The sequence below is a fragment of the Schistocerca piceifrons genome, chromosome 11 (assembly GCF_021461385.2).
Source record: "Schistocerca piceifrons isolate TAMUIC-IGC-003096 chromosome 11, iqSchPice1.1, whole genome shotgun sequence".
NCBI classification, from domain to species: Eukaryota; Metazoa; Arthropoda; class Insecta; order Orthoptera; family Acrididae; genus Schistocerca; species Schistocerca piceifrons.
Window position 1 is genome coordinate 165,152,843 of NC_060148.1, and position 27,381 is coordinate 165,180,223.

The 27,381-nt window shown below is 47.2% G+C and overlaps 2 protein-coding genes across 2 annotated transcripts in view; one reads left to right on the forward strand and one right to left on the reverse strand.

Annotated features, from left to right (window-relative positions):
- The window catches only part of LOC124719906 (protein ALP1-like), a 183,112-nt gene extending 177,439 nt beyond the window's left edge, over positions 1–5,673 (reverse strand). The window contains exon 1 of the mRNA XM_047245092.1: positions 5,465–5,673. The gene's annotated coding sequence lies outside the window, so the exon portion shown is untranslated. The remainder of the gene's footprint in view (positions 1–5,464) is intronic.
- LOC124719861 (chromatin modification-related protein eaf-1-like) overlaps positions 2,583–27,381 on the forward strand; it is a 343,357-nt gene continuing 318,558 nt past the window's right edge. The window contains exon 1 of the mRNA XM_047245044.1: positions 2,583–2,976. The gene's annotated coding sequence lies outside the window, so the exon portion shown is untranslated. The remainder of the gene's footprint in view (positions 2,977–27,381) is intronic.

Genomic DNA, 27,381 nt, shown 5'->3' on the forward strand with positions numbered 1-27,381 from the left:
TTTGTTTCGCAGAAAAGAACTTTGAGCAGTAGCGTGAAGAATATCCCAAACAAAGTACTTGCCAGTACACAGCCTTGGTGATCTTTTCTTTGTGGAAGAAAAACGTCTGCTGTGCTTCCTCCAAATATCACAGAACCCCGCTTATTGTTGTGAAAAGCAGTGAGCAGCTTCACGAGTTATGGAGGACGCCCTATTTTCGCTAGTAAAGTAAACTGTCCTGCCCTGCTGCCTTTTTCGGTCGATAAAAGCAATGGACGACGGGGCCTTCTGCTCGCGACATTTTTTCCTGAACTCCTCGCCGTGTAAAGACTTCATCAGTAGTAGATCGGTGGGCTCGAAACGCATATTCAGACTCGGGGTACGCACGCTCGGAAAATTTTCTCCGGTCTGCCGAGCGCCAGAAGAACAAATACTTTTCCGACAGTTGTCGGCAGTGAAATTCGGCGGTAGAAATTGTAGTTATTGTGATCGCCTGTTACCTTTGTACAGAGAGGCGATGTCTGGCACAGTACCCTGAGCCTAACATTTCATTAAAGTGTTGCAGAGCGCTGGGAGCAGGGAAGTCAGCCTGGCAAGTTCTGTGCGGATGTTTGTCTTTACGCGGTACGATGGTGCTTTTGTGGCCAGGTGCTAACAAGGGAACCTCCCCATCGCACCCCCCCCCCCCCCTCGCCCACAGATTTAGTTATAAGTTGGCACAGTGGATAGGCCTTGAAAAAGTGAACACAGATCAATCGAGAAAACAGGAAGAAGTTGTGCTGAACTATGAAAAAAAATAAGCAAAATACACAAACTGAGTAGTCCATGCGCAACATAGGCAACATCAAGGATACTCTGAGTTCAGGAGCGCCGTGGTCCCGTGGTTAGCGTGAGCAGCTGCGGAACGAGAGGTCCTCGGTTCAAGTCTTCCCTCGAGTGAAAAGTTTACTTTCTTTATTTTCGCAAAGTTACGATCTGTCCGTTCGTTCATTGACGTCTCTGTTCACTGTAATAAGTTTAGTGTCTTGTGTTTTGCGACCGCACCGGAAAACCGAGCGATTAGTAGACGAAAGGACGTGCCTCTCAAATATTCATTGACATCCCTATTGAAGTCGCGAGCTATATTTGCTGGATTCATATTGCCCTCCGAATACATCTCCCGTATTTAATGCACTCTCGTCCAGAGTAGCGAACAGTCAACGGCCAGCCAGGGAGCCTCGTTAGCAAGAATACTCTCTCTTCCGTGCGCTGCAGTCGACTGACGTCGTGTGTTTCGATGTTTGTTTAGGTGCAGCGTCCCCATACTACGGCGCAGTTACGTCGCATGGGACGGACGGACAGACAGATAATAATTGTCTGAAAATAAAAAATTAAACTTTTCACTCGAGGGAAGACTTGAACCAAGGACCTCTCGTTCCGCAGCTGCTCACGCTAAACCACGGGACCACGGCGCTCCTGAGCTCACATTATCCTTGATGTTGCCTATGTTGCGCATGGACTACTCAGTTTTTATATTTTGCTTATTTTTTCATAGTTCCGCACAACTTCTTCCTGTTTTCTCGATTGAGCTGTGTTCAGTTTTTCAAGGCGAATCCACTGTGCCAACTTATAGCTAAATCGTAGTGGGGTGCGATGGGGAGGTTCCCTTGTAAGAACCCTCTGCCATGCAGTTCGCGCTGGGTTACAAACTACAGATGTGGACAGTAGTTAATTTTAGTCTCGCTAATTACGCGAATGGCATAAGAGAGAGAAAGAATGGCTGACATTGGTACGTAGTACAGTAGCCTGCTGAGCGGATATGTAGATGTAGCAGTAAAAAGAGAAGAGTGAATGGGTGGGATACGAGCCAATTACGGGGTACACTCAGATGAGAGGCTTTTGAAGGCGACCGCGGCGTAGAACCAGCTCGGCACGAAAAAAAAGAGACGAAAAAGAAGAGGGCAGACAGGCAGCGAATGGAATGGAATGAAATACACACACGCACACACACACACTGCTCCAGGCGAACAACCAGTCGAGGTTGTGGTCCTGCCTGTAGAGTAGAAGGGATAATATATTAATCCCGTCCGACCGCATTTCTGGGACAGCGGCAGAGAGAGAGAGAGAGAGAGAGAGAGATGGTCACAGCTCGGCGCCGCGTCACGTTTTTCATTTTGTGCGCTGCTCGGGAGAGCTGTTGGCTCGCTCGTTTTTCCCCTCGCATCTCGCTCCCTGGGGACGCGGGGAGAGCGCCGCGGCCTGTCCCCCCCTTACAGCCCCCCGACATCCCCCCCTAGCAGTAATTGAACTTCCCCCTGCGCCTGCTCGCTCGCCGAGCCGCGGGCAAATAGCTTGCCTTCTACAGCCAGCCGATACGGCAGTCGCCGCGCCTGCGCCCTGCGGCCGTCGGCGCCGCATCCGCTTCCCTCCCTGGTCCGCGCGCTCGGCCCTGACTCCGCTTCCTTCCCGGCGGAGTTTCTGCGCAGAAACGCTGCGCAGTAGCCGAGCCAGCTCAGGTGGTTGGACGACGCTGGCCGACCAATAGCGGGACGGCTTACAACCGCTATCTCGCGGCTGCCGTTCCGAGGGGTCGCGCCGTCGACCAATCGCAGCGGCCGTTACATCGTAGCTAGCCGTGCCAGGCCCCTCTAGCACCGTTCCCCACTAAAGATTTCGACCGTGGACGTTCGCCACTGTGGAAGATGTGTTTCTCGTTAGGGATACATTCTCTCAGTCCAGCCGTAGGCGCTACCGTTTAAAAAAAAATTGCTTTACATCGGTGCTGCACTCGGTGTAAATACATAACAACGGATAGTGTATGTAAACATGTGACATTTGCTCTCTCGGACTTGGTACGTGACTGCTACCATGAAACAGTTTCGACGTACTAGCTGAATAATCAACGTGGTTCGCGCTAGAGTCGCGGTGCGCCTGTTTCCTGACGCGAGTGCAACGAAAAACCATACAACTGGGATATATTACCTCATTCTCCAAGTTCGGATTATGCAGCTGAACTAGGTAAGCGTTTATTTTCTTATTCTTCTCAGCATGAACGCATTTGAACTATAACCACGCAATCTGTTGGATTCTCTAGTGCGTATAGCTTGACGGCACTTTCATGTTCAAGAGTCGATCGTAATATTGTTCATAATACTACAGCTGGTAGGTTTTTAACCGCGTATTTTAGCAATTTATCTAACCTGAATTCTCTTGGAATTGTTAAACTCTGTTTTAGAGCAGTGTTTTCGTATTTCTCAACACATTATAGTGATGGTTCCTTTATTTGTAAATGCCGTTTCGTAGTAGTGTATCAATATCTGTGATCGCGGCTCCAGATAAACATTTGAGGAGTTTAACAGTCGACATATTTTTTCGAATTTTCAGATTAGAATGCCCAAGTTAATAGTGCGCGTTAGTTGGCTTGATTTGTAAATAGAGAGCATGCCCAGGTATGTAAACGAATTGTATCGATTTTCCTTTTTTTGGGTATCGTCATTAGCTTTTTTTTTTATTAAATCGGACTGGTTTTCCCCGCCGTATCTTGTTGGCCGTGCAGGACCGCTATCCCACCGCACTGTTCTTATTTTATTCCGGTTCCGCCTTGGTGGTCGTTTTAAATCACCTCGGCTGGGAGGTTGGCTCGATGTTTATCTCCTTCGCCCGTGGCTGTGTGGGCCCCATCATTATTATTGTTCCTTCCCCCGCCCCCTCCTCCCCGAACACCCCCGCCATCTTTCATATCCTCCTCGGGAATCTTAACTACCGTTCCTCCATTCTGTCCCGTTCTCTGCTGCCTGCGTCCTTTGGTTCTTCTCTCGTCATCCCCCCCCCCCCCTTTCCCTCCGTCTCGTGAGCTTAGTCGATGTTTGCCCGAGTCCCGCCAGGGGTGCCCAAAGTGTTGCCTTCTCGCAAGGGGTTTTAAAATTTTGTGTTCTGTACTGCTAGTAGTACAATATCCTACTACTTAACTCAGATTAAGAGCTGTCAAGATAAAAGCCATATCAGCAAACTGCTACTCGTCGCAAGATAAAGAAATAAACGTGTTAGACCAACTTAGATGTACTTCACTGTGGTATACGTTTTAAGAACGGCGATTTTCGGTTTCCGGTAACACTTAAATTTAGACGTATCAGTGCGACATTTCGGATCATAGTGCGATAGTGCATCCTAAAAAAAATTAAAAAATCTATCATAGTGACAGACTAAATTGTAGAGTAGCTTGAAGTTTGCGTTGGGATGGATGGTGAAATTTTGTTTATAAGCCGCCGGAGCTAAGAAATTCCAATGTTGGGGTAAGAAAGAGACTTGTAGCGTAACACGATGCATACCTTTGCGCCATATTTAACACACGTTTCGTTATTAAAACTAGAAACTGTAAGATACACACTGAAAACATGTGTTACACATTAGGCAAATTAACGGCGGGTGTTTTGCTGCATATTATTTACAGCTACGATGAATACAGCGGTGCTGTGTTTCGCCACATATCTCTCCGCCAAAGTCCGAGATTGGAAAATAAGAAACGTAGTGAACTTCACGTTTAGATGGTAATTTCGTAGTGTTGGTATATTTTCGACAAGTTTTTCAGCGTTATCACCTAACTCGTTTGCGTGTAAACTTTAAATTTACGTGCGCTGTTCAGCTTTATGTTAATGAGTGACAGAACACTACGCAGAATAAAGGTTCTAGCGTCACGCAAGTATTAAATTGTTGTGAAATAAAATGATAATGTCTCTCAACTACTTTTAGCGCTACGAAAGACACTTTTCAAATCGCTTGTTCTCACTTTTTGTTTCGATCTATTTTAGTTCCTTTGATATTTTTTCGCAAAACGATATTAGTCACTTCAGAAAATACCATTCGATGATGATAAAATTCTGTAAAATAGGATGTTTAAAAAAGCCAATTGTAAAGTTGAAAAGATTTGCAAGCTTAACAATAACTAGTTTCAAATACTTAATTAAATAGAATAATTGTGGTCTACATATTACTATCTCGTTTCGTACATTGATATTTTCAGAGTAATGCTGCCGACGATCATCCCAGTAAATAACACGTCATTCATTTCTGCACCCGCGTCCCTTTATTACCTAACCTGTGCTCATCGTACAATCGTGAAAAATGTGTAGAGAGAAACGTTGTAAAATCTACCAGCATAAAGAACGACAAAGCTGGTCGTGGTTGCCTGACTATCAGCATCTGAGACAGCTGTATTTACGTTTTGAGACAAGCAAGTACATCCGTAAACACAACCTGTTACTAAACCAACAAAGATGTATGTACAAGTCCTTGGGCTTAGCACGCTAGCAAATCAGAGGGACCGTGTTGCATTTTCTTGCACATCACTTAAAGATTTCCCCAGCTTTTGCTTAGTGATGCCTGAATACGTTAGGGACAGCGGTCAATACCATTCTCTACCTTTGCTGATAACTTTCAAATAATCTGCACAAACGAATGTTTCTTGCACATTATAATCACGATACGATCTATTAAAATCTGTACATACCTTTGTGTATGTGATGCGTATTGGAATTCAAGCGTCGGGCATCATTTCTTCTTATCACATACATATGTTTGTATTTTGATTGCAGCCACGTGTTGGCGGAAACATTATTTTCTGCGATTTGTAAATGAACGGCACTGGCTCGTCTTATATGCACAGCTTTCTTCCGTTTATTTGGAAAACCACATGGCAGTTTGTACACAAGCCGTTGTTCTCAATGGAGCAAAGAGTTTCGACGGCAGAGATGCCCGTCGCAGATGGTCGATAAAGGTGTTCCCAACTGTGGAAATGCCCAGCCAGAGACCGCTTGCGAAGCATCTTTGAAATCGTGGCTGCTCTCATGTTTTACAGATATTGTTCCTAGTCGTCTGTTTTGCAATTTGCCGGGCTATCGAGCCATCTTCAGAAAGTAGTACTTTTGCCGCTGTTTTCTTTGCATACATTTCTTGCGGTCTTTGCATGCGCAGTGTAAACAACTGGTAGCCATTACTGTGTTTTTGCTTAATGCATTGCTGTTGCCGTGTGTGTCCGTTGCTAGATGACAAAGACTGAGTCATAGTTTCTGTATCCCCATCAGTGAAGGCATTTAGTTAAAAGTGCTTTTCTTCTGCGTAAAGACTCATGCTCAGCCATGAATATTGTTAGTCTACGTTGCCGATGATAATTGTAGCAAAGATCCATAGTCCCTTCCGTGATGTATTTGGTAACCCATTGCATTTCGTGGTTTGCTGTTTCATCACATATTTGCAGAATGAAACAAGCGTGTTTATTTGCCACAATGTGTAAGATTTATCTTCTAATGGCTGTAAGGAACCGTGCAAATACAGAAAAAGAGGTATCTGTAATTCCAGACTGCAGTCTACTGTGACATGGGTTGCAGCATAAGCAAATCTGCAACGTTTTACTGTATTTCAATGACGTTATGTTCGGTGGTTTTAGTGGTAACTCTTTTATTCCGCTTCTGCAGTGTCCACTTTTGTGCCATTTCCAGGCACGTATTAAGACAGGCCTATAACACAAGATAAGAATTCAATGTGTCGTTATGGAATTGGTTAAAAATAACATTCTTGCTGGGTTGTATCAATCTTGATGGTAACAGAGCCAGTGCTTGCTGTTAATATTGAGTAGATTTTGCTGATTTACATGTAGGCTAAAGTCAGTCAATGTAAATAGTACAAGAGTGACACAGCCCCGCAACGACATTATTTTTAACCAGTTTCTATACCATAACAAGGCATCATGTTTTCCATTGTACTGTGTCATTATAGACGATTGATAGTGGCACAAAAGCCGAAATTTCAATAGTGCAATAGAATAGTCACACCTACGAGCGAACACAACGTCATCTAAACATTCGTGGAGGCTGTTCCCCACACCAGAAATAGTTACGGTTTTAATATCTGTTTTTGAACTTTAAGGGTTCTTTTATTGATTTATCACTCGAACGTATTCAAAAAGTAGGCTATATGCTCTGCGTCAGATTGTTACGATTTTCTTGCTGTTTCAGTAGACGTTAAATATTATTTCCTGCTGCAGGTTTAATCCTATTGCAATTGAGCGAAATGCGATAAAACACTTCTACATTTCGTATCGATTGCAACGTTTCAAAATTTAGGACTACCGTTCTAATGTGGAAGACATCATTTTGGTTACAGCCATAGGATACGTGCAGTTGCGTGCTATGCAACTAAGGAGACTTAAAGGGGAATTCTTTGAAGAACGGCTGTGTAGGTCTCGCCAAAGCTGTGGACTGAACCTGCATTCGATGATAATTATCCGACCCGTTTGCTGCCTCCTAGGTACGTATCACGTAGGGATCATGAGACCTGGAGAAGAGGAATTATTGCGCATTTTAATAGGTATTTAGACAGTAAATTTTCCCTCGCTCGTAAGGGATTTTCTTAATTTTTTATATTTATGGTGGTTTTGAAGTTGAGAATTTAGATACATGTCCCGAAGCAGTTCGATGCAACTCTCAAAAAATACTCTGCAAAATCGACTTCGAAAACTTCCAACCATTTTTAATATTCTTAATTGAGGTGATGTTCTGGCGAAAAGCAGCTAGCTCATGTGTTAATATGTTCTCCTGGGGGGTCCTGGGTTCGAATCACGGCGTAACCAAAAATTAGGTGCATGTTATGTGAGCGTTTACGTGAGGTGTAGAATACAAGAAGAAGAAAACATTAATTTGTAGTTTTTACTCAGACAAGCCCTTAATTAACAATCTTATATAAAATGTCGATAATTGAGAATTGTTGTATGCAGTATATAACTGGAAATAAGAAGGCGTGCATTTTCATAAAAATGACAATTAGATGTCGTAGTTATCATACATTTGATGAATTTTATATTTAAATGACGTTGGTATTCAAGCTGAACGGTAAAAAAAGAATAAATAACCGAAATGAGACTCGATTTAGAGATAACCAGTTTCGTGCGCTTCCTGCTTCACGGAAATACTCATCGAACACGTACCTTTGTTTGAAAAATCATTCCAGTCGAACCCAGCTCCCCCCCTCCCCCCCCCCACCTTACCACGCTACACACACACACACAGCGAGCGTAAACACTATCACATAGTCACACTGCTTGCCGAAAAATATATCGCTTACTTTAGCATATTGAACATGGTTGGAAAAGTTCAAAGTCGATTTTCTGGAGAATTTTCGAGGGGTTGGTCGAACTGTTTTGCAAGAGGTAGCAAATGGAATTGTAAAGAGTGTAATATTGGTTAAAAGCGCCCTCGACCACACACTGCATAGTGGCTTGTGGATTACGGAGGGTGCAAACCGTAACGGTTAACAGCGTACCACATTAGTATAGACGAAGTCGAGACAAACAATATATAGGACGCTAGGGGTGTGCTCTACATACACCACCTCTGCAATGGCGCAATCCCATCGCGCGAGGTTTTCAATATTCTCTTCGCGCAGACTGTTAGCTGTAGTGAAAGAATGAATAGGACCTGTTTTTGTGGGAAAGTTGTAGTTTCAGCGTGTTCTGGGATACTTTTTCGCTGGATACCATGGTTTTCGAGCTATTCAGGAACAACGTAACCCAGCGACCTTGAAACGCATCTGTAACCGTTAGACTCTCGCTTCACCAGGCACGAAATTTACTATGTTGTTCATGGGACTCTGTCCTACCACAGTACAAAAATTTGCGACTATGAGAATTATTTCCGATATTCGACCGTTTTGGATCTTCAATGATCGGTCTATGACGCGAACGGCGTAGTCAGCTATTCCGTTGACATTATTTATTTAAACTTTCCCATGGTTGAGGGTAGGTAATAAAAGAAAGGCGGACTTTCATAAACGTTACGGAAAAACTAATTACGTTTCCAATTCGATCCGAAACCAACCCTTACAAACATAGTTTTGTAGTAAGGAGGGCAGACGAACAAAATAGTTTGACTGTTAATTTTATGCTGTTAAAATTTATAGAATTTGTTGTGACTTGGCAAACAGCCAAGCCACTAGGAGAGGAAGCCGAAAGGCACGCGTTTAAGCTCACGCAGGCTGGCGTGAGGTCTGGAACAGGTAAAGTAATTTACTAGCAAGAGAAGGTACGTAGCTTCTGAAATACTTAAGTTCAATCCATAATTGGTGAACATCGGTCTGACGGTACATGCATCACAAGATAAATGGCAAATGATAATGGCGCCTTGCTAGGTCGTTGCAAATGACGTAGCTGAAGGCTATGCTATCTATCGTCTCGGCAAATGAGAGCGTAATTTGTCAGTGAACCACCGCTAGCAAAGTCGGCTGTACAACTGGGGCGAGTGCTAGGAAGTCTCTCTAGACCTGCCGTGTGGCGGCGCTCGGTCTGCAATCACTGACAGTGGCGACACGCGGGTCCGACTTATACTAGCGGACCGCGGCCGATTTAAAGGCTACCACCTAGCAAGTCCGGTGTCTGGCGGTGACACCACAGAATTGTGACGTAAAACTTATAAAAACGTCAGTTTTAAAATTTCTTGTGCACGACCAAACAGGTAGCGTAATATCCCGATCAAGGTAGAATATGGGAAATACGAGGAACATTTCATAAATAATGCACTCTTAATTTTTTTTTACTTACACTTTAATTTTTTATAAATCTCTTGACACTCTTTCAGTATAGTTTCCCTGCTTCCCTGTCATTGAATCCCAAGGCCGGGAAGGTCTATTATTCGATCCAGGACTGCACTTCTGTTCATCTGTCGAATGACTTGGGTAACGGTGGTAGAAAGCTCTTCCAAATAGAGGTGACGACGTCCACACACACCGGTTGTTTCAACTTCGGGAACGAGTCGAAGTGTGGTGGGCTCATTTCCGGGCTGTAGGTAGGGCCCGACAGTACTTCTTCACATCCGTACTCGCGCAGTTTTGCAGCTACAACATCGCCAGTATGTGGGAGAGCATTGGCTTTTGTACATTTTTCTGCGCAGGTTCTGCATGAAGTTCCGATAATACACTGTTTTGACACTTGTTTCACGTGCGACTCAATTTGTCATGATGATTCCTTGGTGATCGTAAGCAAAAATCATTATTTGGCTGAGCTTTGATTGAGCACGCGAATTTTTTTTTTTGGCCCTGGAGAGTCTGAACCTCTCCACTCATTGGACTGTGGTTTCAGCTCCGGTTCAATGTCTCCAATCCACGTTTCGTCAACAGCGATAATTCGGCACAACAAGCCTTGGTGTTCACGGTCGAATCGTTGTTCGAGCAACGTTGCGATGTCCAGGCGTTTCTGCTTTTCTTCAGCAGCCCAACATTTGTCAGAATACGGAATACTGATGTTGGGGAAATTCCCGTGGCTTCGGAGTGTTTCTCACGAGTCGCACTCCGACCTTGTTAAAGAGCTTGCGCCAAGAGTTTCACACTTCGTTCACTTGTTAACGTTTTTGCGTTTCAGGGTCTCGGATTACCTCCTGTGCTCGTACCAACACCACGGAAACGATTAACCCAACGTGAAATTGTACTACGATCCACTGCAAACTCGCCACAAACTTCACTTAACATACTGCGGATTTCTGTCGGGTATTTGCCGCTTAAAGTTTCGATATTGGTGTACGACTTCTGATATTCAACAGTCACAGTACCAGAGACCCCTGCAGGGTACTTTTCTACTCTTGCCAATTTCATGTTAGAGAACACAAAGTAGAAACAAAAGAAGGTGCAGCTTTCTCGAGTTCCCACTTGCATGAGACTTAGTTTTCATTGTTGTTGCACCAAGCAATGCACAGGATTACCACCCTGACCATTATTTGTGTACGGTTCTAGGCGCTACAGTCTGGAACTGCGCGACCGCTACGGTCGCAGGTTCGAATCCTACCTCGGGCATGGATGTGTGTGATGCCCTTAGGTTAGTTAGGTTTAAGTAGTTCTACGTTCTAGTGGACTGATGACCTCAGATGTTAAGTGCCATAGTGCTCAGAGCCATTTGAACCAGATGTTTGTACAAGGAAGTGCCGCGCACAACACTATAGTACTCCTGACCGAAGGGGGGGGGGGGTTGAAAGTCACTTCCCTACTTTTATCTGGTATAGCACGAAAACCACGGCCTCTAGCGAAAAAAACATTCCAATGAAAAATTAAAGACCACCAATTTTCCTGCAGAAACGGTCGTATTCGTTTTTTTTTTTTTTTCCTAGGAAGAATAGCTTGGCTGCAGAGGGCGGCAAAGTATAGAAAATCTCGCTTATATAGTGTTTGTAGCCAGTTTGAGGTAGTAAACAGTTAGCGTTTACTTGTGCAGGTGTAGGAGTGTGCGTGATGTGTGGTGTAGTTGACACTGTAAGTAGAAACACCACCACTCAAGGATTCGACGTGTCCCGCTTGGCAGACCGCTGCCTGCGAGGCAGTACGAGGTCTCGCTCAATCTTTGGCCAGCAGGTCTCCATCCCTACAGCCTCCATCACCGAGCGAGGTTGCTGTGGCAGAGGTTAGCACACTGGACTCCCATTCGGCAGGACGGCTGTTCGAACCCGCGTCCTGCCATCCAGGTAAAGGTTTTCCATTACTTCCGTAAATAGATCCAGCCAAATGCCGGGATGGTTCCTTTGAAAGGGCGCGGCCGATTTCCTTCCCCCATCCTTGACACAATCCGACCTTGCGCTCCGTCGGTAATGATCATGCGACACATTGAGAAACAATTTTTTGTTGCTCCTGGGAGTCGTTAGGTATGCAACCTGCATCTACGATTGTGTGCCATTAAGCCGTGGATCTGGTTAGCCGTTTCACTTCCATACATGGCTACACTCCATACAAATACTTTCAGAAACGAGTTCCTGACACTTAAATCTATACTCGATGTTAACAAATTTCTCTTCTTCAGAAACGCTTTCCTTGCCATTGCCAGTCTACATTTTATATCCTCTCTACTTCGACCATCATCAGTTATTTTCCTCCCCAAATAGCAAAACTCCTTTACTACTTTAAGTGTCTCATTTCTTAATCTAATTCCCTCAGCATCCCCCGCCTTAATTCGACTGCATTCCATTATCCTCGTTTTGCTTTAGTTGATGTTCATCTTATATCCTCCTTTCAAGACACTGTCCATTCCGTTCAACTGCTCTTCCAAGTCCTTTGCTGTCTCTGGCAGAATTACAATGTCATCGGCGAACGTCAAAGTTTTTATTTTTTCTCCACGGATTTTAATACCTACTCCGAGTTTTTCTTTTGTTTCCTTTACTGCTTGCTCAATATACAGATTGAATAACATCTGGGAGAGGCTACAACCCTGTCTCAACTGCTTCCCCTTCATGTCCCTCGACTCTTATAACTGCCTTCTGATTTCTGTACAAATTGTAAATAGCCTTTTGCTCCCTGATTCAATAACAGATTGAATATACAGATTGAATAACATCTGGGAGAGGCTACAACCCTGTCTCAACTCCTTCCCCTTCATGTCCCTCGACTCTTATAACTGCCTTCTGATTTCTGTACAAATTGTAAATAGCCTTTTGCTCCCTGTATTTTACCCCTGCCACCTTCAGAATTTGAAAGAGAGTATTCCAGTCAACATTGTAAAAGCTTTCTCTAAGTCTACAAATGCTAGAAACGTAGGTTTGCGTTTCCTTAATCTTTCTTCTAAGATGCGTCAGTATTGCCTCACGTGTTCCAACTTATTCCAATTTCATAAGACCGCCACCTCCTTCGTCCGCTCTTTGTCCTCCCCCTGCTGCCAGCACTGCCTATCTCCTCTCCATCTGCTCCCTGCCCGTCTTTTCTTTTTTTGCACCCAACCTCCTCCGGCGCATCTCCTCCTGTGCATCTCCTCACTCCATTTATCTCCTCCCCCTTTCCTTGTCCGTTTCGTCCTCCCCATCTCTCAGTCCATCTACTCCTCGGCCTCCTATTCATCTCCTCTCCCCTTTCTCAGTTTATTCCCAACTTCTCGTTCTCTCCCTAACCCCCAATCCACGACCACGACCCCTCTCTGTCCATCTCCTCCTCTTCCCTTCAATTTGTCCATCTACTCCTCGCCCTCTCTCTGTTCATCTCCTCCTTTTCCGTTTGTCTTTGCACTTCCTTCTCTCACACATAGTGTCCATATACTCCCGTCATATCTGAGTCTCTGTCGTCTTTGCCCCTCCCTGTCCGTGCATCTCTTCCTCTCCCCTTCTGCTTCCACGATGTCACTGCAATAGGGGCCTCCCGATTCTTACCCCTGCACTCTTTTCGGTTAGTAAGTAATACACTATGTGATCAGAAGTATACGGACACCTGATTCAAAACGACTTAAAAGTTCGTGACGCCCTCCATCGGTAATGCTGGAATTCAATATTGTGTTGGCGCACCCATAGCCTTGTTCACAGCTTCCACTGTCGCAGGCATGCGTTCAATCAGGTGCTGGAAGGTTTCTTGGGGAATAGCAGCCCATTCTTGACGGAGTGCTGCACTGAAGAGAGGCATCGATGTCGGTTGGTGAGGTCTGGCACGAAGTCGGCGTTCTAAAAGATCCCAAAGGTGTTCTACAGGATTCAGGTCAAGACTCTGTGCAGGCCAGTCCATTACAGGGACGTTATTGTCGTGTAACCACTCCGCCACAGGCCGTGCATTATGAACAGGTGCTGGATCGTGTTGAAAGATGCAGTCGCCATCCCCGATTTGCTCTTCAAGAGTGGGAAGCAAGAATATGGTTAAAACATCACTGTAGGCCTCTGCTGTGACAGTGCCACGCAAAACTTCTAAGGGTGCAAGCCCCTTCCATGGAAAACACGACCACACCGTAACAGCACCGCCTGCGAATTTTACTGAAGGCACTACACACGCTGGCAGGCGACGTTCACCGGGCATTCGCCAAATCCACACCCTGCCATCGGATAGCCAGACTGTGTACCGTGATTCGTCACTCCACACAACGTTTTCCCACTGTTCAGTTGTCCAATGTTTACGCTCCTTACACCAAGCGAGGCGTCGTTTTGGATTTACCGGCGTGATGTGTGGCTTACGAGCAGCCGCTCGAGAATGAAACCTAAGTTTTCCCACCTCCCGCATAACTGTCGTAGTACTTGCAGTGGATCCTGATGCAGTTTGGTTCAAATGGCTCAAAGGAGTATGGCACTTAACATCTGAGGTCATCAGTCCCCTAGACTTAGAACGGCTTAATCCTAACTAACGTAAGGACATGAGACACATCCATGCCCGAGGCGGGATTCGAACCTGCGACCGTAGCAACAGCGCAGTTCCGGACTGAAGCGCCTCGAACCGCTCGGCCACATCGGCCGGCATGCAGTTTGGAATTCATGTGCAGTGGTCTGGATAGATTTCTGCGTATTAGACATTACGACCCTCTTCAACTGTCGGCGGTCTCTGTCAGTCGACAGACGAGGTCGGCCTGTACGCTTTTGTGATGTACGTGTCCCTTCACGTTTCCACTTCTCTATCACATCGGAAACTGTGGACCTGGGGATGTTTAGGAGTGTGGAAATCTCGCGTACAGGCGTATAAGAAAAAGTGACACCCAATCACCTGACTACGCTGGAAGTCGGTGAGTTCCGCGGAGCGCCCCATTCTGCTCTCTCACGATGTCTGATGACTGCTGAGGTCGCTGATATGGAGTACCTGGCAGTAGGTGGCAGCACAGTGCAGGTAATATGACGAACGTATGTTTTCGGGGTGTCCGGATAAACATAGTGTATTTGCACGTAATTTGTACTATAATGCGTACACCTTTTGTCTAGAAGTGGGTGTAACGGCCCAGTCGAATTAATGAGACCATCCGTCAAAAGGCTGCGGAGGTGCTGGAAGGTGGCGACAGGGGTGTGGGGCCGTGCCGCGCTGCGCTACGTTTCTGGGTTCAGGATTCGTGCGCGGAGCAGCCCGACCGAGGCGGTCCAACAGATTCTGGATGTCTGGCTTCAATCCCGACAGGTTAGTGCCCAGCGGAAAAGTGGAAACTCATCCAGGTGCTGACTGAACCACTCACATGGACGTTGCATTATGCTGCTGGTATGTCTCTCTGCCAGGGTAAAACACACTTCTTGTAGGGGTGGACACGGTCCTCAACCATAGATGCATTCTTGTGTTGATCCCTTGTGCCTCCCGGAATAACCAGGGAATGCCACCGGCGTGGACGGTTCCGTCGAGTGTTTGCGTGCAGACGTTTCCCGCCGTACACGCAGTTGGCCGCCTGTGCGTTGGAGGACAAACCGCGATACATTTGAAAAGACCAGCTGTCAGCAGTGAGTTGCGGTACTGGCGCGCCACTTCCAGCAGGTTAGCAGTCAGCAGGGGTGCGTGGGCGAGGCTGCGGCTGCGGAGGCCCACACGCAGCGGCGTCCAGAAGACGCTGTCGGTGGCCGCAGGCCTACTCCCCAGTCTGTTCTGCAGCCGCCGTTCAGCCCTCTCATCCTTGGTCCGTGGTACACCGCAGTGTCTCAGCGCCGATTTTGGGTAGCCGGGCACCTTGTACTTCACGTCTACATCTCTACTCTGCAAGCCACCCAACGGTGTGTGGCGGAGGGCACTTTATGCGCACCTGTCATTACTTCCCTTTTCCTGTTCCAGTCGAGTATGGTTCGCGGGAAGAACGACTGTCTGAAAGCCTCCGCGCGCTCTAATCTCTCTAATTTTACATTCGTGATCTCCTCGGGAGGTATAAGTAGGGGGAAGCAATATATTCGATACCTCATCCAGAAACGCACCCTCTCGAAACCTGGACAGCAAGCTACACCGCGATGCAGAGCGCCTCTCTTGCAGAGTCTGCCACTCGAGTTTGCTAAACATCTCCGTAACGCTATCACGCTTACCGAATAACCCTGTGACGAAACGCGCCGCTCTTCTTTGGATCTCCTCTGTCAACCCGACCTGGTACAGACCCCACACTGATGAGCAATACTCAAGTATAGGTCGAACGAGTGTTTTGTAAGCCACCTCCTTTGTTGATGGACTACATTTTCTAAGCACTCTCCCAATGAATCTCAACCTGGCACCCGCCTTACCAACAATTAATTTTATACGATCGTTCCACTTCAAATCGTTCCGCACGCATACTCCCAGATATTTTACAGAAGTAACTGCTACCAGAGTTTGTTCCGCTATCATATAACCATACAATAAAGGATCCTTCTTTCTATGTATTCGCAATACATTACATTTGTCTATGTTAAGGGTCAGTTGCCACTCCCTGCACCAAGTGCCTATCCGCTGCAGATCTTCCTGCATTTCGCTGCAATTTTCTAATGCTGCAACTTCTCTGTATACTACAGCATCATCCGCGAAAAGCCACACGGAACTTCCGACACTATCTACTAGGTCGTTTATATATATTGTGAAAAGCAGTGGTCCCATAACACTCCCCTGTTGCACGCCAGAGATTACTTTAACGTTTGCAGACGTCTCTCCATTGATAACATGCTGTGTTTTGTTTGCTAAAAACTCTTCAATCCAGCCACACAGCTGGTCTGATATTCCGTAGGCTCTTACTTTGTTTATCAGGCGACAGTGCGGAACTGTATCGAACGCCTTCCGGAAGTCAAGAAAAATAGCATCTACCTGGCAGTCTGTATCTAATATTTTCTGGGTCTCATGAACAAATAAAGCGAGTTGGGTCTCACACGATCGCTGTTTCCGGAATCCATGTTCGTTCCTACAGAGTAGATTCTGGGTTTCCAGAAACGACATGATACGCGAGTAAAAAACATGTTCTAAAATTCTACAACAGATCGACGTCAGAGATATAAGCCTATAGTTTTGCGCATCTGCTCGACGACCCTTCTTGAAGACTGGGACTATCTGTGCTCTTTTCCAATCATTTGGAACCTTCCGTTCCTCTAGAGACTTGCGGTACACGGCTGTTGGAAGGGGGGAAGCTCTTTCGCGTACTCTGTGTAGATTCGAATTGGTATCCCGTCAGGTCCAGTGGACTTTCCTCTGTTGAGTGATGTCGGTTGCTTTTCTATTCCTTGGACACTTATTTCGATGTCAGCCATTTTTTCGTTTGTGCGAGGATTTAGGGAAGGAACTACAGTGCGGTCTTCGTCTGTGAAACAGCTTTGGAAAATGGTGTTTAGTATTTCAGCTTTACGCGGGTCATCCTCTGTTTCAATGCCATCATCTTCCCGGAGTGTCTGGATATGCTGTTTCGAGCCACTTACTGATTAAACGTAAGACCAGGCGTAAACCGCGTCGGCTCGAGAACCGTTTACAGAGTTAACCGTTCGGAAATGCCCCCCCCCCCCCCCCCTTGCCCTGAAAAAGCCGATGGCCGTGCCCTTTTGGACGCCACACAGTCGCTCCGTCCCCACATTACGACGGTGACTGCACTGTGTCTTCCTCGTTAGCTGGACACGCCTGGCATATCCTCCACTCCTAGCGTGTCGAGGGGTTACTACGCGGCAACGTCGAACACAGGCTATAGTCGCTCTAATCTGACTGGACCGTGTAGATTCAGCGAGCCGACATGGGTTTTCCTTGTCCCCAGACAAATGGTAAAGTATACTCGCTTTTCCATTGCGCAGCAAACCCGTCCTTAATGAAAATTGGCGATAGACGAAGGCATTTGTGCGGCCACTGTGTTGGGAACTCGTGGTTGATCGCTGCAGCGGCAGAATTTCACGTCACGATCAGCGATCTTCGCTGCAGTGGGCCGCAGGCGGTGATGCTTAGACAGTGGAGAGAATCGTATAGTGAACGAGAAGCCTCTCTGTTGCCTCGTCCCTGGCCAACGCCGTGGCAGTAGGTGCCCATTCTGAAATAGTGTTGAGCCGGCCGCTGTGGCGGAGCGGTTCCACCCGCTTCACTCCGGAACCGCGCTGCTGATACGGTCGCAGGTTCGAATCCTGCCTCGTGCATGGCTGTCTGTGATGTCCTTAGGTTAGTTGGGTTTAAGTAGTTTAGGAGACTGATGACCTCAGATGTCAAGTCTCATAGTGCTCAGAACCATTTGAACTATTTGAAATAGTCTTCATTTGTGTTCGGAGTTGTGCGGAATGGTTGTCGTTGTTATTGTTTTAGTCACCAAAGACATTGTAACTGTTCTTCATAGCGACGGACGAACATGTTCGTTTCTTTTGTAAGCTACACTGAGGCGAAAAAGAAACAGGTATGGGCATGTGTATTCAAAAACAGAGAGAGAGAGATGTAGACAGGCAGAATACGACGCAGCGGTCGGCGACGCTTACGTAAGACAACAAGTGTCTGGCGCAGTTGTTAGATCGGTTGCTGCTGCTACAGTGGCAGGTTACCAAGATTTAAGTGAGTTTGAGCGACCGAACACAGCATCTCCGAGGTAGCCATGAAGTGCGCATTTTCGTGTACGACCCCTTCAGGAGTATCTTGTGATATCAGGAACCCAGTAAGACATCAAATCTGCGACATCGCTGCGACCGAAAAAGATCCTGCACGAACGGGACCAACGACGAGCTAAGTGAGTCGTTCAACGGTAGAGAAGTGCAACCCTGTCGAAAATTCCTGCAGATTTCAGTGCTGGGCCAGGAACAAGTGTCAGAGTGGGAACCACTCGACGAAACATGATCGATATGGGCTTTGCAAGTCCCAGTCGTGTACCCTTGGTGACTGCACGACACGAAGCATTACGCCTCACCTGGTCGGACGAGTGTCGTTTCAAATAGTATCGAGCGGATGGACGTGTACATGTATGGAGACAAGCTCATGAATCTGTGGACTCTACCTGTCAGCAGGGGGCTGTTCAAGTTGGTCGAGACACTGTAACGATGTGGGGCGTGTGCAGTTGGAATGATGCGGGGCCCCTGATACGTCTACATACGACTGTGACAGGTGACACGCACGTAAGCATCCTGTCTGATCACCTGCATCCATTCGTGTCCATTGAGCATTCCGACGGATTTGGACGATTCCAGGAGGACACTGCGACATCCCACACGTTCAGAATCGCTGCAGAGCGGCTCGAGGAACACTCTTCTGAGTTTAAACACTTCCGCTGGGCACCAAAGTCACCAGACACGAACAGTATTGAGTATATCTGGGATGCCTTGCAAGGTGCTGTTCAGAAGCGATCTCCACCATCTCGTACTGTTACGGATTTGTGGACAGGCCTGCAGGATTTATGGTGTCAGTGGCCTCCAACGCTAGTTCGGACATTGCGTGTGTGAATTCCTAACGGACCAAACTGTTGAGGTCATCAGTCTCTAGATTTACACACTACTTAAGCTGACTTGCTCGAAGGAGGAGCCGAAGCTCCGGCGGGAGGGGCGGCGCAATGCGTGACATGGCGGCTCGAACCGCGCGGCCACATCAGAAGTTAGTCGAGTCCGTGCGACGCCGTGTCGCGGTGCTTGTGCGTCCTCTTGTGGGTCCTGCAAGATACTGGGCAGGTGTAAAAGTTTGTTTCACTCTGCAGAGTATAATGTGGCTGCTCCGTGAACAGGACGCGGGACGTACCGCTGCAGCCACTGTGCTGCTAGCCGACAGCGAGCTTTCGTTGTCAGCAAGCTGCGCGCGGCAGGGCGCCTTATAGTCTGCGACTGCTAGAGTCACCCACTCGTGCAACTGAGGGTCTATTTTCCTTGCGTCCGAGGTTCGGCAGCAGTCCACAGCCGGTGTCGCCCTCTGGCGTCTGACCCAGGAATAATAGACACTGAAGTGGTCATTCTGACAAAGTTGGCCCGAAATATGCCTTCACGAGCCTGCATGAAGACGTAACGCAGGTTGTAGGTCGTGGAGACCGGTACGCCCTCTCTACGTTTAGGAGCCGTAGCGAGTGGCGTCAGTTAAAGAGAAATCGTTAGTGGGGATGGTGGCTGTAAGCTTGAGCCGAAGTACGACACATCTGCCAGCGGAGTCGTCCTAGCTGCGTCGAAACAGGGCGCCATGGTCAGCGACCTCCTCCGGCCGAAACCCAATACGATATCACGCACTCAAACGAACTCGTTCTACTGTCGTGTTGCCACTAACTTGTATTCACGTAGAGACGATGAGAATACAAGCAGAGGGACCTGCAAGTCACGTTTCCCTCGTTCCAAGTCGGAACAGAACACCATTCGCCATAATAAGAACGGGGAAACGAGTGTATATGGAAAGGTCTCGGAATTGGTCTCACATATTAAACGAGATCAGTGCCCATATAGCACCAGGGACAGATCGTTCGCTGAAACTATTTGACCACGTGCCTATTAGCCTGTATGTCCACTTTGGCTACGGATTGCAGCAGTGATCTGTCGTGGCATTGAAACAGTGAGGCCTTGTTAGGTGACTGGACGGAGCTGCACACACACACTCGACTCACCTAATGACCGTAAATTCCGGGTGGACGGGGAGGGGATGGAGGTGCGCAATGAGCTGTGACGCCGCCACGTTGAGTCGGATCCCAGACGTGTTCGACTGGGTTTGTATCCGGCGGGTTGCGCGGCCAGCACGTCAACTGGAACTCGCCACCGTGTCCCTCGAACGACTCCCGTCGCACTGTTGTCCTTGTGACATGGCGCATTATCCTGTTGAAAAATTCCACTGCCGCTGGGAAACTTAACCGTCATGAAGGGGTGCACGTGGTCTGCAACCAGTGTGCGGTACTCCTCGACCGTGATGGTGCCTTGCACCAGCTCCACTGGAGCCACGGATGACCACGTGAACGTTCCCCAGAGCCGCCTCCAGCCTGTCTCCGTCCCAGAGTACAGGTGTCGAGGAGCTGTTCCCCTACAAGGCGACAGATTCGCGTCCTCTCGTATGCATCATGAAGAACGCATCGGGGTTCATCAGACGGTGCAACGCTGCGGCACTGCGCCAACGTCCAGTGCCGACGGTCGCCTTAATGGTCACCTTCCTGTTTCAGTCGTAGTTGCCGATGTCGTGATGTTAACATTGGCACATGCACGGGTCGTCCGCTGCCGACGTTAGGAGTGTTGTGTGCGCTCTGTGTCAGACACACATGTACTGTGCCCAGCATTAAGGTCTGGCGTTAGTTCCGCCACACTTCGCCGCCTGTCCTGTCTCACCAGCCTGCCCAGCCTACGACGTCCGACGTCTATAACGACGGCAGGCGCCCAACCCCGCGGCGTCTGGACGTGCTCTCTCCACTTGTTGGATACACCCACCACAACACTCGTCCAACACTCGGCCAGACGTGCAGTTCACGAAATGCTCGTGCCGAGCTTCCCCGCCATCACGATGTCCCGTGGGTCAAACTCAGAGAGGTCGCGCGCCTTCCCCATTCTTCGTACAGACAGCTCGCTCATTGATGCTACATCCACCGTGCGTGTCTCTGACGGCAAGTAATTCCTTGCCAGGTGACGCTGCTACCGCCTGGACGGGTTTACGTCGATAGTAGACCGGTCGTAACAGTGTTCTGAGACGTCAGGGTATATCGCAAACATACACTACTGGCCATTAAAATTGCTACACCACGAAGATAACGTGCTACAGGCGCGAAATTTAACCGACAGGAAGAAGATGCTGTGATAAGCAAATGATTAGCTTTTCAGAGCATTCACACAAGGTTGGCACCGGTCGCGACACCTACAACGTGCTGACATGAGGAAAGTTTCCAACCGATTTCTCATACACAAACAGCAGTTGACCGGCGTTGCCTGGTGAAACGTTGTTGTGATGCCTCGTGTAAGGAGGAGAAATGCGTACCATCACGTTTCCGACTTTGATAAAGGTCGGATTGTAGCCTATCGCGATTGCGGTTTATCGTATCGCGACACTGCTGCTCGCGTTGGTCGAGATCCAATGACTGTTCGCAGAATATGGAATCGGTGGGTTCAGGAGGGTAATACGGAACACCGTGCTGGATCCCAATGGCCTCGTATCACTAGCAGTCGAGATGACAGGCAGCTTATCCGCACGGCTGTAACGGATCGTGCAGCCAGGTCTCGATCCCTGAGTCAACAGATGGGGACGTTTGCAAGACAACAACCATCTGCACGAACAGTTCGACGACGTCTACAGCAGGACGGACTCTCAGCTCGGAGACCGTGGCTGCGGTTATCCTTGACGCTGCATCACAGACAGGAGCGCCTGCGATGGTGTACTCGACGACGAACCTGGGTGCACGAATAGCATAACGTCATTTTTTCGGATGAATCCAGGTTTTGTTTACGGCATCATGATGGACGCATCCTTGTCTGGCGACATCGCGGTCAACGCACATTGGAAGCGTGTATTCATCATCCCCATACTGGCGTATCACCCGACGTGATGGTATGGGGTGCCATTGGTTACACGTCTCGGTCACCTCTTGTTCGCATTGACGGCACTTTGAACAGTGGACGTTACGACCCGTGGCTCTACCCTTCATTCGATCCCTGCGAAACCCTACATTTCAGCAGGATAATGCACGACCGCATGTTGCAGGCCGTGTACGGGCCTTTCTGGATACAGAAAATGCTCGACTGCTGCCCTGGCCAGCACGTTCTCCAGATCTCTCACCAATTGAAAACGTCTGGTCAATGGTGGTCGAACAACTGGCTCGTCACAATACGCCAGTCTCTACTCGCGATGAACTGTGGTATCGTGTTGAAGCTGCATGGGCAGCTGTACCTGTACACGCCATCCAAGCTCTGTTTGACTCAATGCCCAGGTGTATCAAGGCCGTTATTACGGCCAGAGGTGGTTGTTCTGGGTACTGATTTCTCAGGATCTATGCACCCAAATTGCGTGAAAATGCAATCTCATGTCAGTTCTAGTATAATATATTTGTCCAATGAATACCCGTTTTTCGTCTGCGTTTCTTCTTGGTGTAGCAATTTTAATGGCCAGTAGTGTAGTTTGAACGCGGTTGGTGGAAGCGCCTTTATAGCAGAACAAAAACAGGTGCTATCTAGTCAGGCTTGCACAGATTCAGAATGTGAAATTATTTGGGTGAAGATAAGTGTATGAGACGTGGTCATCGAATGCTTGTATACACAGTCCTACGTCAGCAGCAGTAGTGGCTGAAAATTTGGGAAGGAGCTTGGAAAATATTGCGCGTAAATTTCCTGTTAATTTTATGGGACTAGCTGGGGGTTGTAGTGCAGCAGTTATCGACGGGAAGACTCAAGTGACAAGGGCGGGTGGTGGGGACAGGAAGTCGTTTGAAATTGTTCTAAATGCCTTATCCGAAACTTGTCCTGAGCACTTAATGAGACAACGCACTCGTCAAGGTAACGTCTCAGATCTCGTGGTGACAAACACAACTGAACTTTTCAGTTCAGTTAAGCTACAAGTGTGGTCCCAGTTACAGCAAAGAGTGATCTTAAGGGTGTTAACAGCGTCACTACATGGTCTATAAATAAGAACACAAAAAAGGAAGAAAGATATTTCTGTATAGCTAGAGTGACAAGGAACGTATTTCAGATTACCTGAACGGTCAGCACGAGAATCTCATCTTTAACGATAACAATGTTAGGCATCAATAGGCAGAATTCAAGAGCATTTTATAATACTCCCTAGACAGGTACGTGCCGAGAAAAGGTGTCAGGGATGGAAAAGGCCCGCCATGCCCGAAAGCTGCTACGAAGACTCTGATTTTGTTCCCAGCTGGGCACACGTGGCAAAGGCTAGAACGATTTGTGTTACTTTTGAATTCAGCAGATCCGACCATTTAGCAACGTTTAATTCTGATGAAGACACCCCTTGTAGCCGCGCGGCATTAGCCGTGCAGTCTGAGGCGCTGCAGTCATGGGCTGTCCGGCTGATCGCGGCGGAGGTTCGAGTCCTCCCTCGGGCGTGTGTGTGTGTGTGTGTGTGTGTGTGTGTGTGTGTGTGTCCTCAGGATAATTTAGGTTAAGTAGTGTGTAAGCTTGGGGACTGATGACCTTAGCAGTTAAGTCCCATGAACTTTTTTTTTTCTTCGACTTCTTTTTTTAAAAAAAAAACTTTCTTCGACTGGAGTGCGCGGCTAGCAAGAGCCACAATGGTTGCTCTTAGTCGTCCTCTGGTGGGATATTCTGCAGTGCTTCACGACACGTAAAATCCACAATCACAGCTACAGCCATCCAACTCTGTATCGGGAAACACCAAGGCAGCTTTTCAGCAAGCCAGAATAGACGACGACACACTATAAAGTAAACTTTTCTTAGATCTCCACTCCAATTTGTCTGCTTTTGTACTCAGGAAGCCACAAGTTAAAATTAGCTTCATCTCTTTCGTCTTTTCAGTAAATCTGAAGTTGTGGAAACACTAATGATATTAATTAAATTATTCAAAAAATAGTTTTCAATGCCCATATAGCGCACTAAACATTTATTTTCGGATGTTCGTCGTTCAGTGCTTTAGCAGTGACTTCACACGTTTCTGGGATTATTTTGGTTAATATGCATTCGAATGCTGTATAGCAAGCGAGGGTAGCTCTCTCCTGTAGCAAGAAATCGAAGTGTTACGGTGAACCCGTCTTCTGCACATATGGCTGCACTCAAGTTATCATTTCGCCTTGTAACGTGACGAGCCAGTTTCCTGAGCGAACACTGAAACGCACTCTCACCCATTCCTAAGTAATTTGTGTAAGACTTCACGCCCTCTACTGGCATCTCTCGTAACAAATTTTGGTGAACGCTTTTACTGTCTCGACGTGAAGCCCACGCCTTCACCCGAGCGTGTGTCCTTTTTTCCGACGTTTCTCGTGCGGATGCGCACACAGTGCAATTGTGGTACAAGAGGGTGCACAGTGTAACGACGTGCTGGTGTCCGCCATCTTGAACTTCGACGAAAAACATCATGGCAGTGTAAAACCCCGTTTTAGCGCCACGTCAAAGACCTTTGTCAAAAAAATTTGACGAATATTTGATGACATTTCTTTGTCGAAGAAATATGGTAGTGTAATACGGACCATAGCAGCGCAAAGGCACACTGCTCTATAGCGGCTACCTACTGTGCGGCATCCCTTCGTACGTCGAGGGGTGAGGGGGAGTAATGCAAATGGCTCTGAGCACTATGGGACTTAACTGCTGAGTTCGTAAGTCCCCTAGAACTTAGAACTACTTAAACCTAACTAACCTAAAGACATCACACACACCCATGCCCGACGCAGGATTCTAACCTGCGCGACAGTAGCGGTCGCGTGGTTCCAGACTGAAGCGCCTAGAACCGCTTCTTGATTATCGTCTTTCTTTCAGGAATAGCCACTGACGTTCCACGAGCATCTCTGTCACACTTTGGTACGGGCTGTACCGATGTGTTACCATGGTAACAGAATGTCTGTCAATTCATTCCACATCTGCTGTCATGCCTATTTGATTCGATTTATTTATTTGTTTATGCTTATAGCCCTCAGTCATCTGACTGACTGGTGCGGCTCGCCACGACGTACTGAACTGTGGCAACCTCTTCACCCCAGCGTCCTCAATTATTTCCTCAGTGTACTCCAGTCTCTCTCTTCCCCCTACAATTTTACCCTCTACAGGTTCCTGCAGTACAGAGCAAGTTATTTCCTGACGTCCTACCATCCTATACCGTCTACTTGTCACCGTTTTCCATGTATCACTCTCGTCGCCGACTCTGCAAAGGACGTCCTCGCTTCTAATGACTCCCTGAACATTTCAACATTATTGTGTACTACCAGTATACTGGAAACGATTGATAACTAATGACGAATCACATCAGTCCGATGGAACTGTGCAACTACCACAGTCATTGCTGGCCGGCGTGGCCGGGCGGTTCTAGGGGCTTCAGTCCGGAACCGAGCTACTGCTACGGTCGCAGGTTCGAATCCTGCCTCGGGCATGCATGTGTGTGATGTCCTTAGGTTAGTTAGGTTTAAGACGTTCTGAGTTCTACGGGACTGATAACATCAGATGTTAAGTCCCATAGTGCTCAGAGCCATTTGAACCATCTGATTTGAGCCTCGGCTAGCCCCGTCAACACCGACGTCGGACTGTTGATGACTGGAAATCCAAGAAGCCAACCAGGCCCATCCATCACTTTCTCCTCTCCTTTTATGATGATCCGTTGTATACCCCGCCAGCGTTCGTCAGTGACGTGTGAAAAAGCTGCGTGCGTTGGTTTCCAGTACGTCTCTCACCTTAACAGTCTTCTTACTTCTCGGGCCGAATCCCGCAGCTTGGCTCGATACCAGTTCTGTTGGGTTCACATTGTAATGGTACAGAAGCATTTGTATGATGTGCTCATTGCTGTGAAAATGATTTGTTTTCCCTGTTTCTAAGATACTGTGTGGTATAAAACGGTAGAGATAGTTCAAATAAAGATGATTTGGTTTTTCATTTTCACCTTAAAAGTTAAAATATTTTTTTCTTAATTTAGACAACTTTTATGAACAGCCTTTCATAAAACATCGATAATTAAACATTTGTGTTTGAAATAGAAACAGGAATTTCGCGTCTAGTATCTAATTGAAAACAACAAGACGTGCCTTATTTAGAAAAAATGAGTTTTATAATTAAGAGATGTATTTATTTAAAGTTGAACGAGAAAAAAATGGAACTTCCTGGCAGATTAAAACTGTGTGTGGACCGAGACCCGAACTGGGGACCTTTGCCTTTCGCGGGCAAGTGCTCTACAGTTTTAATCTGCCAGGAAGTTTCATATCAGCGCACACTCCGCTGCAGAGTCAAAAATCTCCTTCGAGGAAAAAAAAATGATACTATCCCTAGACTGGGACCAAACTATGAATAACCGCATTTGGTTCGCATTAATACAACGGTGGAAAAATCTTCAAAGCCGATTATGTCCGTGAATTTATGAAAAACACTAAGAACAGCCTATTCCTCCGCATTTTTTAACCGAATTCCAAGGGCGTGTTTCACCACTGAAGAGAAAGCAGCGTTAGCCATTTTTATACTGCGTATCAGAGCACAATGCTGCACAGGTTGTACGGTCGCACGTTCGAATCCTGCCTCGGGCATGGATGTGTGTGATGTCCTTAGGTTAGTTAGGTTTAACTAGTTCTAAGTTCTAGGGGACTGATGACCTCAGAAGTTAAGTCGCATAGTGCTCAGAGGCATTTGCAGAGGTTGTGATTGTACACGATTTTTGATATTAAAAAAAGCATGATTAACAAATACGTTGATGGCCGGTTAATACATTTGAATATTTTAAAGTTTCATTTAACGTAACCTAGTAATAAGATACGTAATACATAAGTAGGACCTACTTCCAAAAGCATTAACAACACCAGTGTACGTGTGCTACGCCTTCTGACCGGTAATCGCGTTTGTGTTTGTTCACATCAGGTTTATTCTTGTGATGAACGTACTGTGGCTTCTGTGGTTTTGCCTCTCTAGGAAGAATGGGCTGCCATTGTTCCACATGCACGCCACTGAAAGTTCGAGCCGTCACAGTGTCTACTAATGGGTGTGCGCGTAATTTCCGTCTGATGGCCTACATTTTCGTCTTAGTTATGGAACACCTGTTTAGACCCAGCTGAGGGGCTGTTTCTTTCGAGATAATGTCCCTCTGGAAGGTCGTGAAGGACGTGCGTGCGAAATGTAATGATTGCGTGTGTGTGTGTGTGTGTGTGAGAGAGAGAGAGAGAGAGAGAGAGAGAGAGAGAGAGTGGCAGGCAGTCCCCCAGTGCTG